The 13,323-nt window shown below is 51.3% G+C and overlaps 1 protein-coding gene across 19 annotated transcripts in view; it reads right to left on the bottom strand.

Annotated features, from left to right (window-relative positions):
* Epb41l1 (erythrocyte membrane protein band 4.1-like 1) overlaps nt 1-13,323 on the bottom strand; it is a 123,527-nt gene that overhangs the window by 56,346 nt on the left and 53,858 nt on the right. For 6 of the 19 annotated variants that reach the window (XM_017592005.3, XM_063284436.1, XM_063284442.1 and 3 more), the window contains exon 1: nt 11,611-12,048. The exons of 4 other annotated variants lie outside the window; for them this stretch is intronic. The gene's annotated coding sequence lies outside the window, so the exon portion shown is untranslated. Of the gene's footprint in view, nt 1-185; nt 314-11,610; nt 12,049-13,323 lie in introns of those variants that run through there. 9 more of the 19 variants (XM_063284438.1, XM_063284443.1, XM_063284437.1 and 6 more) reach the window with 5 other exon arrangements.

Raw genomic sequence — 13,323 nt, 5'->3', positions numbered from 1 at the left:
CTTCCCACCACTCACAGATCCTCCTGGCACAGACCGGCAGTGCAGACACGTCTGACTACAACAGAGGCAGAAAGACAAAGGCCAGCCAGCAGGGCCAGGCTGGTGGCACCGACATAGGAAGGCAAATACACAGGATTAGGAAAGAGAAAGGTCAGCCAGAATGTCAGTGCGAGCGTCACCCATACCGCCACTGTCTGCAGAGAGGGGCCCTGTGTGGCCTGGGCTAGGGCTGGCTCAGCAGGATGTCAGCATCTGGGGCTCCGCAGGACCACGCAGCAGCCTTCATATCCTCTAAGCCCTCCATCTGGACGGCCTGCAGGGAGACATCCCCTCAGCCGAGGCGATATCCACTTGGCCTGGCGGCTGTACCTGCTCTTTAAGATAAATCAGCTGACATCTAGTTAACCTTCGAACCAGGGCTGGGGTGAGTCGGCACCTCCAAGGCCAGTCATCAGATGTGTTCATTTCTCAAGCCCCCTAGCTACTGCCTGGGTCCAAACCAGGGTCTTGATCCAGGATCTCCCTCCCGACAGTCACTCCTAGGGTTTATTCTCCAAGGGCAACCACAGGAATCTTTGCAGGAGTCTAGTTGGATGCCATTATTAAAACCTCCAGTGGTTTGTGGCTGCACAAGCCTGTAATCTAAGCCCTCAGGAGGCTGAGGCAGGAGGATCTTAGTTCGAGGCCAGCTAGGGTAACATATCAAGCCCTTGTTCAACCAACAAACCCCAAAACAGCTCTAATGATTTCCTATCAAAATAAGACACACACTAGAATGGCCTCTGCCCTTCTCTCTAGCCTCTGCTCCTAGCCCTGCCAGCAGACACCGTCTCGTCCACCGTATGTCCTTGCAGCCTCTGTCTCTGCTTCAACTGTGCAGGCCAATCGCCGCATCAGGACTTCATCTTCCCTGTTCATAAGCAGTGACTCTGTCCCCTCTCCTGGTGTGACAACTTTTACCTCCATATATGTACCCTATCTAACCTAGGTCTCTCTCCCTAACTTTCCACTGTGACAGCATGCTAATTTGTTTGTGTTATTCAAGTACTTCTGTCTGTCTGTCTTTCCGGTAGTTTTTTTTTTTTTTTTTTTGGAGCCATCATTGCAAACTGAACTTAAATTCACTGATCAATCTACTTATTTCTATTTCTCCTCTAGAATAGGAACCCCGTGAAGGTTTATGGCTCATCATTGTCAGGCCTTCGAGCAATTTTTGATAAATAACTATAAACACTGAGCAAGGTGTATGGTGAAACAAGTCAGGGCCCCACCTCAAAACCAGAGGGAGCCCTGGGTAGTGACCTGTCTCAACAATCTCAGGGCTCGGGAGGCTGAGGCAGGAGGATATAAAGTTCAAGGCTAGCCTGGGCTACACAATGAGACTACCTCGAAACAAAACTGCAAGAGAAATTAATATTATACAAAGGAAGCATTCATCTATTGCCAGGTATTGATCTATGGTGTCTGCATAGCTAACCCTTACAGGAACCTCTTAGGATCTCCATTTTCCAAATGGGGAGGAGGAAGAAGAAAGGTTGAGTAACCCACCCAAGATCAGACAGCTAGCACCAGTGCCAGGGTTTACAGGCTGCAGTCACCTCAGGAGCCCTCATGGCTCCTAGCCAGGCAGCCTCTCCTCTGATTTATCAGACCTGAATCACAGGATTTTTAGACCAATCTCCTGCCCTATCCTCCTTATTGAATTGATGAGGACTCACAGCTGCCAAGAAACTGACTTTCGCAAGGACGAAGCACTGGGCCAGACGGCTATGGTTTCAAAGGCTCTCCTACTACACAGCGTTTCCACATTTCAACATCCTCAGGCTGGGGAGCTCAATGGATGCTAAGTGTTGCAGGGGTGAAGGGCAGACTTCTCAAGACTGAGATGCAAATCCACTGGGAGGAGCTACACTAAGAACCCCCGGATCATTGGTTTTCCTCTCAACACTGCCACTTCCTACCCGAGGAGTGTCCAGGCAAGTCACTTCTTTCTGTTTCCTCGTGTGCCTCCCACATTGGAGTAACACCATGAGAATAACAGATTACAGACACTGCCAGGACTCTGCCATCAGGGGAGAAACTCACATGAGCAGTCACCCACTAGATGGTGAGGCCGTCTCCTCTAAATCCTGGGGATTAGTGACACCAAAGACCTCTGACCAAGTGTTCCAGGAGACTCTGATTCAGGAGTAGAAGTAGCAGTAGGAAGGAGGGGAGAGGAAGGGAGAGGAAGGACATGAAAGGGATAGGAAGGGAGTTGGGAGAGAGGGAAGGGTTCAAGAAAGGGTGTGTGAGGGGCAGGAGACAACTAAAACACCATTCGTAAAATGGTGAGAATACCTCTATCCTGTGTTTCTGTAAGCTCCAATAAAGCATTTGAGTGACAGTTAGCCCCATAGTCAGTGCTCCTGAGAGATCAACATCCTTGCCTTTGTTCAAAGACCAACATGTTACCACTCACATTCCCTCAGAGATGGAAATGCAGACCGTTTAGCGTTTGCCTCTGTGCTGTCATTGTTCCCACTATGAACACGAACTGCTTGAGAAGTCAGCAAAGAAAGCATCAGAAGTGCACACCTAGGGAGGCTTTCTCTCTCTCCTGGAAGCAGGGCTCCATCCCACAGGGATTTCCCCAAGGCCAAGTTACCGGCTTCCTTCAGTCACACTGAATGGACGTGAATGAGCCGATGGGAGGGTGCAGGCTGTGCTGTTTCTGAGCCAGGCCCACGTGGTCTAAAAGGATCTAAGCCTCCAGTCATCCTTACAGGTGGGTGCTCAGGTGTGGACGTGGCACTGGGAGATGACAATTTGTCAAAGGCCTGTGGCATCCGCAAGAACAGCCTTAAATGAAATCAAACAAGACAATGAGGCCACCACCTACCAGCACTGGCTTTCTGTCTACAAGTTTCAGAGGCTACGAAGGAGCCGCAGACAGATTTGCTAGTGTGGGACAGGGAACACGGGACAGCCTTGATCTACAGAGTAAAGACATCAAAGAGGAAAGATACCTCCTGCTTGGACCATACTAACAACTGCAGGAGGCGGCCAAGACCTCCTTTGTCAGAGCAGTCTGAAAGCCTTTCAGGGCTACACCCCAGCCATCCGAGCTGCCATACAAGGTGGAGAGTTTACTCCGGGCTCAATGAGGTAGCTGACACCACACAGTTAGTCAGCTTGAGTACAGCCAAGACTAGGCCCAGGTCCGCTGGCTCAAAGCCCAGGGCTCTTTCTCCCTCAATCCTGTTACTTCCCATGACCTCTAACTTGCTGTAAACCACGGAACCAAGACTACTGTTGCCCTGGACATAGAAATAATCACAGTAGTATCAATTCTCCCACACACATGCAGAGCACTTTACAGTTGAAAGGATTCTTGTTTTCATCTGGTTGATTTCTCTAAGTCAAGGTCCCAACATGGAGCTGGAACTGTTCTTGACCTTCAGAGCACCCTGACACAGCTTCCTGTGAGCTGGGATTATCTCCATGTCCCGCTAGAATATTCTTCCAGAATTATTATTTTGCTTGGACCTCACCAGTGACAGAGAGGGGGGTTGGTTGAAGGAGCACAGAGAATAGCAGTTCTGAAAACAAAGTGAGAACGAAGGTCACAATTCCACGGGCTATGCAACCTTGGACACATTAGCTAGCCAGCCTGGAAACCAGTGTGAGCACTTAAAAGGGGGACAGCGCCCCTTACACCAAAGGCATTTAGCAACCTGGAGCCATGTGCCCCACCCCCCACCCTAGCACAGTACTAACCTGCCAGGGCAGTACTCACAGTAGACACCTGCCAGGGCAGTGGCGCCCATGGTCAGAAGGACACCCTACTGCACAGATGGACAAACTCATCCAAGAACACAAGGCATAAGCCGCAGCAAGATCCAACAGAACAGATCACAGCATCCTAAAGCTGAGAGCGTCACTGGCAAGAGACAAATCAGAGAAGAGAAAGATGGGGTCCTTCCTGAGTTCAGAGTAGACCTTCAAGGGCAACTCACAGCCTCGAGGTTTCTACATTTTTCTCTCTCTCCACTTGATTCTTAGAGGCTGTCTAAATACCAATAGAGTTCCCTCGTTAGTACTGCCCAGAACAGGGTGAAACTAACAACAGCCCGAAAGTCCATCAACAGGAGGCTGGGTAGACCAGCTAGGAGTTAACCATTAAAGTCACCACAAAAGCGTTATTTGTCTAATGTGGTCATTTTCCTTGCAGTTCTGAGACCTGAACCCAGGTTAGGGAGGCACCCACCACTAAGCTATGTCCTCAGGTATGAGCATCTGCGAGACACATTTTATTTATGCATGTGAAAAATAACAATAAAACCTCATGTTGAAATGCAACCATAACACAAGAATGCTGTTCCCGATCCTGTCCTGACACAGAGGATCTACTGTAAGGATCTGCATTGCATCTGGCTTCTTCTGTAGAGTAGGACTCTGGTGGAGAAAATTAGAACATTTTCTGAATTACTCTGATTTTTAAATATCTTTTGTAAAATTATATGTGTGTGTATGAGTGTGTGTGTGTATGAGTGTGTGTATATGAGTGTGTGTATGAATGTGTGTGTGAATAATTATGTATGTATGAGTATGTGTGTATGAGTGTGTGTGTATGAGTGTGTGCATATGAGTGTGTGTATGAGTGTGTGTGTGGTATGAGTGTGTGTGTGTGTATGAGTGTGTGTGTATGAGTAGGTGTGTATGAGTGTGTGTATATGAGTATGTGTGTATGAGTGTGTGTGTATGAGTGTGTGTGTATGAGTATGTGTGTATGAGTGTGTGTGTATGAGTGTGTGTGTATGAGTAGGTGTGTATGAGTGTGTATGAGTGTGTCACACTTAGGGCACACATGGAAATCGGGATAATTTTTGGAAGTGGTTTTCACTAAACTTCCACCACGTGTTTCCTGAAAATGAAGATCATCAGACTTGGGACAGTCACCTTTACACAGCTGAGCTGTCTCTCTGGACCATCTTTGTAATTAAACTAAGAGGCCAGGAGGCAGTTCTGCGGGTAAAAGCACTTGCAAGCCTGAGAACCCAGCTCAGTCTATGTGAAGATAGAAGGTAAAATTAAACTGAATTAATTAACACAGCGAACCCACTAAGGTGCAGCAGAGTGGCTCAGGGAATATGAGAACTGGCCACACAAACCTGAAGACTGGGGTGGGGGTCTCTAGAACTCATGTAAAAAGCTGGCCATGGTAATTCGAATCTGCAATCCCAATACTTCTGTGAGGTGGAAGGGAGAGATAAGGGAATTCCCCGAAGTTCACAGGCCGAGCAGAAGAGGGAAGAGAGGTCCTGCCTCAAAACAAGGTGGGAGTTGAGAACCATCTCCTGTAAGTTGTCCTTTGACCTCCATTCCTGTGACATCTGCATGTCCTCCCTCACAGAAATATCTCTCTCTCTCTCTCTCTCTCTCTCTCTCTCTCTCTCTCTCTCTCTCTCTCTCTCACACACACACACACACACACACGAGAGAGAGAGAGAGAGAGAGAGAGAGAGAGAGAGAGAGAGAGAGAGAGAGCCTTTCAAAAGGCCGAGAAAAAATTAATGTAACACTGAAGAAAGATTAGCTTAGGCAGTGGTGGCTCACACCTTTAATCCCAGCACTCGGAAGACAGAGGCAGGTAGATCTCTGAATTCAAGGCCAGTCTAGTCTACAGAGTAAGTTTCACGACAGCCATGGCTACTCAGAGGAACCCTGCCTCAGGAAAAATAAAAAAAGATTTTCTTGAGTCAGTCTTCTTGTCCTCTCATTGCACTTATGTGACCCCATTTGATTCCTTCCCATCTGTGTCTAATGGCCCAACCCAATGTGATCTAGATGTTGTCGAGTTTTGTGGGGTCCTTCCGTTTAACATCAATCCTATCAGAAATACCTCATCCATGGCCTCCTCCTCAGGGTGCTCTTCTGTGGACGTCTGGCACTCTGTGTGCCTTAATGAATGCACTCAGACATCTTAGGAACAGGTATGTGGACTATCCACAGTAAAGGGGAGGAGACTGGGCCCTAAAGACATTAACTGATCCCCCAAATCTTTGCAACTGGTAAAAATAGAAATAAGACTTCAGCCTGACCCGTGAGAGTCCCAAGTCCTCCCATGGTGTCTTTCCGCTTCTTTCCCTCAACACTAGAGATGGTCTGAAATTGGTGATTTTTGGCTTTACAAAGATATGACAACAATAGGCATTTAGTAAGAGCATACTTTGAATTTTGATCTTTCCCTGAGCTAGAATGTGACACAGAGTACCCTTCAGGGACTCTGGGCAAAACAAAAGTTGTGTGCTAGCTCCAAGTCATCCCTTTGAAGATGATGGTGAACAGCCATCTACACTGGACTGTGTTGCTCAACTCAAAGGTTCGGTGTATTCAATGCAGTCTCAATGTAGTTTTTTTCCTACACTGGGTTTTTAGGGCTGTAACTCCACTTCCACCAAGGAGCGTAAATACTGATTGGTGGATGGGAGGGATGCAGTAGATAGAGTTGGCAAAAAGTGTAACCACTGACACTTACAACTTGCATGACCAGACTACAGAGCTAGCTAGGTAAAGCCACTTACCTCCGGGCCTGACTACCTAAACCCAGTTCCCAGAAGCCACACAGTGGAGAGAACCAATCCTCAAAGACTATCTTCTGACCTCCACATGCATGTATGCGCGCGCGCGCACACACACACACACACACACACACACACACACACACACACACACAATTTCAAACAAACAAACAAACAAACAAACAAACAAACAAGAACTTTGAAGCTGCCCCAGTGGTTAACAGCACTGGCTGCTCCTCCAGAGGACCAGAGCTTAATTCCCAGTCCCCACATGGCGGCTCATAACCACCTCTAACTCCAGTCCCAGAGCGTCTGATGCCCACTTCCGGCCTCTGCAGGCACCAGGCATGCAGGTGGTGCACAGACAGACATGCAGGCAAAACACCCAGGCACGTAAAATGAAAATTAGTATTTTCAAAAATTAAAAATAAAGTTTAAAAAGTACGTGACCTTGAACACATCCCTTCTCCCTCTTCCCATTTCCGATCACAGAGTGAGCACGTGGCAATGACAAAGCAAGAAAAATGACAGGAATCCAGCCCTCAAGACGGACAGGGGCAAGCCTTCGCCTGGCATCGCTGGCACTGGGCAAGCACGACACACAGAAAGGACCCAGCTCCACGCTCTGGGGAGATTAGTGGCTCTTCATGACTGCAAATTATTTTATCCAGTGTACGTTCCGAAACGTCCCCAATCATCTTCCTATTGTTGGACATTTAGTTCCAATTTGCTGCTATTATAGATGAGCTCTGATGGGGATTTATCCAAAGGAATTCATTCAAAAGAAAAAAGCCAGATGCTCAAATAAGATGCTGCCCAACCCACGGAATGATTGACAGGAGACCAGCCCTTCTCTATCTCACCAAGCCTCAAACTGAATTCTCCATGGCTCTCCCCACCCCCACACCGTTCCTCCCTCAACCTGGCAAGCCACACGACATCCCTCCCTTCCCAGCCCAACTCTCCAACAGGAGGCTTCTCTGCAAGGTCACACTCTGGGCCTTCTCTGTGGGCCACACACCTGCCAGAGACCTTCCGCAAACACCATCCCACCACACACCTCTGCAGGCCAAATCCTTTCAAAGGTCCTGAGAATCTCCAGGCTCAAATCCAGCCCAAATACCTCAGGCTGACATTTAAAAGACAGAAGGGAGAGAGGAGAAATCCTTGGAGGTGCTGAGATGCGCCAGTACCACAGAGGGGCTTTATGTGATAACCACGAGGGTCCCACGGGTGCATTTACAAAGGAAGAAAATGAAGCCCAAAGCAGCAAAGTGATGTCCCCAAGGCCACAGAGCTGGTCCCAAGCAGAGTGACTCGGACAGCTCGCTCAGAGACACAAGCACAAGCTGACTTTCTGAGTCACCTCTCAGCACCTTGGACCCTCCCTGGACTTGTCTCCGGCACATGGCACCACCGACTCTCCTTCAAAGACATCCATTTTCCTCCCACAGCCCTACAACGTTCAAACCCTCGCCTTGCATTAGTGTCCAGCTTAAGGGGCCCACCTCTTCTTAAAACCTTCCCTGAGCATCAAAATAGGCAGACTCTGCAGTATACTCTTACCTCTGGGGCCAAGATGGCTCTAACATCCATGGCTTGGTAAGACTTTTAGAGAGAGGTAGGGGTGTGTGTGTGTGTGTGTGTGTGTGTGTGTGTGTGTGTGTGACCCTCAAAGGTCAGAAGAGGATGCCAGGTTCTCTACAGATGGGGATACAGACAGCAATACCTAATATGAGTGGTGGAAACAAATTCTAGTCCTCTGCAAGAGCAACAAACTGTTAATCACTGAGCCGTCTCTCCAAACCTTTAAATTGTTATCTTTATCATCATCATCATCATCACCACCACCACCACCACCATCATCATCAGTGTGTATGTGGGTGTGTGGGCATGTGCACCATGGACCATGTATGGTCATCAAAGGACAACTGTCAGGAGTCAGTTCTCTCCTCTGCTATAATCCCAGCAGATCCCAGATCCCAGATCAGCAGGCTTGTGCAGCAAGCCCCTGTGCTCACTAACCCATCTCGCTGGTCCCTTCTTTTTGTCCAGTTTTTGGGAGACCAAATCTCACTTAGGTGACTTAATGCTGGCTGGCGAGGAGCTCACTCTGTATCCCAAGCCAGCCTTGAATTCATGGCAATGCTCCTGCCTCAGCCTCTGGAGTCCTGCTATTACAGACATGTGCACCATGGTCAGCTTGACCAGTTCCACCCGAGACTTTTGAGAAATGGCGCACATCTGACTGGATGGCTCCTTCCAAACAAACAAAACTGAAGGTGACTGAGGACTGGCTACCTATGGAAGCTCTGGGAAGCGGCTCTGACCCAGCCTGCCTCCACGACCCCTTAGCTTCCTTCAGTAAGCCACCAATGTGCTCTAGAAAGTGGGAGGAAGAAAAGTCGCTACCTCACAGGGTTTTGTGAGGAATGTAGGAGTTGTACACGTAAGACATGAAAATAGTTTCTGGCATGTAGTAAGAGCTCAATAAATGTTAGCTGTTGCTATTCTTACCCACAAGTCTCCTTCCTACTAAGAAAGCAGGGCCAGCTTGCTGCCACCCCCAGTCAGGCACAGGTCCTTGCTGACAGAGATAGATGCTGTCCCAGTCACTACTTGTGCATTCCCTCTGTGTGGCTTCTGGCCGCTGGAGCCCTACCAAATGTAGCAGGGGGCAAGCAGCAGGGCCAGCTATCGAGCAGAAGGCCAATGCTGGCACCTCTCACCCATACCCCTCTGACTCGGCTCCTCAAGGCCAAGGTTGCACTCAGCCCACAGAGCTATCCTGCCTCACCCTACTCAGCCCTCATCTACTAGCGAATTACTGGGTTCAACCGGACACTAACCAGGTGCTCCCAGGCACTGTCCTGGGTATGATGTCATGGTCAAGGGAGGGGTTCTGGACTCCTACAGCCTCATACTTTCCAGCTGTGTGACCTCAGGCAGGCAAGTTCTGTGAGCCTCTGTTTATCTGTTAAAAGTGTATAATAATATTATCTAACAGTGCTGCTGAGAGGGGATGCGAAGCACTTATCAGGGCATGGCACACATTAAGTGCTCAATAAATACCATCTCTCTGACTGTACGTTCAGTAGTATTGCTCCAGGATGAAATGATCATGTCCCTTTAATAAGGAGTGCAGAGAAGTCTAGACGTGGTGTGAGGTCGGCGCTTCCCACTGCGGCTACTCTAGCCAAGGGACCTTTTCTCCTGCCCCCCAGTCCCAGCAGCTCAGGCTCAGAATATCTCTGGACTCCAAGAGTCCTTTCCATCCTGAATACACCAAGAGGATCCAAGGCCCTTTAGGACCCAGCCTCCATTGTTCACCTCATGGGAGAAGAGCTCGGAGGCAACATGAGGGCTCTCCTGAAACGGGGCTGTGGCCTCCAGCATGAAGGGTACCTCTCCTGGCAGAGTGCTATATAAGGAGCCATAGCATCCAGGGAGCAGGCATTTGGGCAAGGAAGAGAAACCTTAATCAAAAAGTTTAAGTCCTCAACATATCAGTGCTGGCTCTCACTCAGGAGCTGTGACCTTGGAGAAGTCTCTCTTCCTCCCTAGACCTTTAGCCACCTCTCTATATTAACCCTGTGAGCATAGGGTCCAGCCTTGTCCTCATGTGGGGTTCTACCATAGAACATCTTCAAGAAGCTCACAGAGCTGGGCCCAGAGCACTGCTCCAAAGCCCAGGAGGTATTTAACAGGGCCCCTACCCCCGCGCACTCCAATGTTCTCCTCCAGGACTGCTGTCAGGTGTCCCCCAGATCCTAGAGACAGACTGTGTGCCTTTTGTACATCAGTTTCTGGGGACATGGGGATCTCAGGCTGGCCACCAGAAGCTAACTGCTCCATGGCTGACAGAGCCTCTGTGGGCCACCATGACTGACAAGAAGCTGGTACAGGCTGCCTGTGCCACAAGCTCCATCTGGAGTCATAGATATGTGGCAGGCACACGGCACTTCTATTCTGTACACCCTAGCCTAGGACAGGAGCCTCTGGGGCCACCGTCCAACTGCTATGATTCTGGAAGTCTCCTAAGGCTCACAGAGATCAGGCTGATGGGGCAGCTGGACCCTGCACAGCTCCAGAGAGGTCCTAAAATCCAGCCCTTTTATACTCCCACCTTGGTGTGCGGGAGAGGTGACATGCCAATCCAGAGTGACAGTAGGAACCCGTGGTTAGCTCTCCCCCAAACTCCCCCACCAATGCATGGCAGAGCTCTGGAGGGGGAGCAAGAAGCAAGAGACATGGCTGGCAGGAGAAAGGGAGAGGCAGCAGCTTGGGAATATTCTCCGGGTGTTTTTCAGCCTTTCCAAAACCATGGTCTCTCTGGCCCACACAGCCAGTCAGTGACTTCTGCACCCAATAAACACCATAGTGGTGCAAGTCACCTAAACACCTATACCTGTCGCCAAGACCCCAGCCTCTTGGGAACTTGACCTCTCCAAGTATGAAGGTTCCAGGTACAACTGACACACAGGAGGCATCTATCTCTGATCAGGGAGTACAACAACCATACAGCACAATGCCAGTCTGAATCTTCAGACGTCCCGGTGGGTAAGGTTCATACACCCAGCTTGGGCAGGGAAATAAGGAGGGATGGGAGCCAATGCAAGTGAGAAAGGGTCTGTAAGCAAAGATGAGGATGATAGTGAGAACAGTATCCAAGCAGCCAACCTCTAGCCAAGATACAGTCCTGCAGCATCGGAAGTCTAGAGAAGCAAACCAGGGAGCCCTGGGCCACCGAAGGAGACAGCTGGGATGGCTTTCCTGAACAGAGTGGGCCAGCTTCCTTAGCCCATCGCCCAGCAATGGCTCATTCTACACCAAGGTGCCAGCTGACACCTCTGACTCCTGGCACTGAGGCGCTGCAGAGGTGAGAGGATCAGCAAAGGTCTCTCCAATACTGGACAGGGGGGCCAACAGCCTCTAGACTCGGCTCCTACTCTCACCTCTTCTCTTCCCCCACGGTTGGAGGCTGGGACTAGATGTAGCACGCCCCGGGTCCCCCATGCCATCTGATCGCCGGTCCCCACGTGCCTACCTGGGCCTGGGGGTCCCCATCTCCGGCCGGCTGGGCGAGGGCCGGTCCCCTCGGCTCCTCCGGGCCCGCAGGCCGCGGGGCGGGGCGGCGCGGGCGGGCTCTGCGGAGCAGCCTGTTCCGCGACACCCCCGCCCGCTGATGGATGCCGACTGCAGCAGCGGCGGCGGCGGCCGCGGCGGTCGGCGTGCGCCGGGGGCTGGGCACCGTGCCCACAGCCCCGGGCCTGGCGCCCGCCGCGCGGCCCGCCCCCGCCGCGGCCTCCGCGCCCAGCCCAGGGGCGGCCGCGAGCCTGCCTCCTCGCTCCCGGCGCCCAGCCCCTGCCTCCGCCTCCTCGGCTGCCTGCCTTGCCTCCTCCGCCCTTTCCCCGCCACCCCGCGGTCCACTGCGGGACGAGATGGCCGTCTCCGCCCTGGCCCTGGCCAGCCGGCCTCCCGCTCGCTCGCTCGCTCGCGGGCTCTCTGGGCCAAGCCCTAGTGGGGGCTCAGGGAGAGAGGGAGGGGGAGGGGAGAAGAAGGAGGAGGATCCCTGACTCAGAAGAGGTGACTCAGCCTCTGTGGGCCTCCCATCCCACAGAGTCGGGTCCCCTTCACTCCCCTACTGATCCCTTTCACTCCCCTGCAAGCTCAGCGCGGGGACAGAACCCGCCTGGGACGTAGCGTTCTTCTCCCAGTAGGGAATCCACAAGGCAACTGCCTTCCGGGAATCATCCGGCATGAGTGTCCCTAGGGTAGGTGTGCTCCCCGGTACCTATGTGCCTCGGTGACCATGACAGTAGTGTAACAGCGAAGGAACCCTGTAGGGCTTGGATCCGGGTAGAGGTGTTTACTATATATAAGGACACGCGGTGGTGTGTGCTCCCAGATCCTACGAAGGGGCCACAGAGGTCATGGCTCAAAGCCAAGCAAACCTTACTCCTTCACTCCAGCCGCACTGTTACAACTCAAAAAGCCAGTTACACCAGATCACGTCCCTCTTATCCAAGCCTTTGGCGGCCACAGAGCACTTTGAAAAATAGAGGGCCTAGGTTCCAATCCAGTTGGGCGACTGGTTCAGCAAGTGCTCTTGGCAAGCTGCTGCCGTGCTCCGGGCTTCAGTTTGTAAACCATGGACGACCGGATTAGACTTGGATTTAACTTGTCTCCCCGGCCCAGCATGTGGGGAAAGGCCTGGGAGGGATGGCAGCAACGCATACATGGTCACCCAAGTCGTTTCCATGATTCTACAAGGGCAACCCATGTGACCCTCACTCCTCACTCCTAAACGCCACCATCAGCCCCAGGGTGCTGAGCTCTTCTTTCATTCTTCCGATCACCCTGAATACCTACTATGTGCAAGCCAATGTCTGAGTCATATAGTACCTGAGCCGCCCCCCTCCCCAACACACGCGCGCGCGCACACACACACACACACACACACACACACACACACACACACACAAAACAGTTCTGTCTGCATTATCCTCACTGGGTAGAGAGTGGGAAAGCTAAAGAGGGTGGGGAAGATAGAAAGTGAGGGTGTCCCGCACTCCCTCCCCCTTCACCTAGAACCTTATAGACTATGCCCTCTCCCGGCACTCATAAAGAGAGGGGATCCCTTTGCTCAACCTCCAAGCCAGGCCTTTTCTTTAGCCCCTAAATGGGATGCCTCAAGAGTTAGCTTCTTGCTCCGGCCTGCCGTCCACTTAGTCTCAGGAGTGGGCAAGAGCAGAATGAC

Source organism: Rattus norvegicus, chromosome 3 (genome assembly GCF_036323735.1).
Source record: "Rattus norvegicus strain BN/NHsdMcwi chromosome 3, GRCr8, whole genome shotgun sequence".
Taxonomy (NCBI): domain Eukaryota; kingdom Metazoa; phylum Chordata; class Mammalia; order Rodentia; family Muridae; genus Rattus; species Rattus norvegicus.
This window is presented reverse-complemented; position numbering and strand designations above follow the sequence as displayed.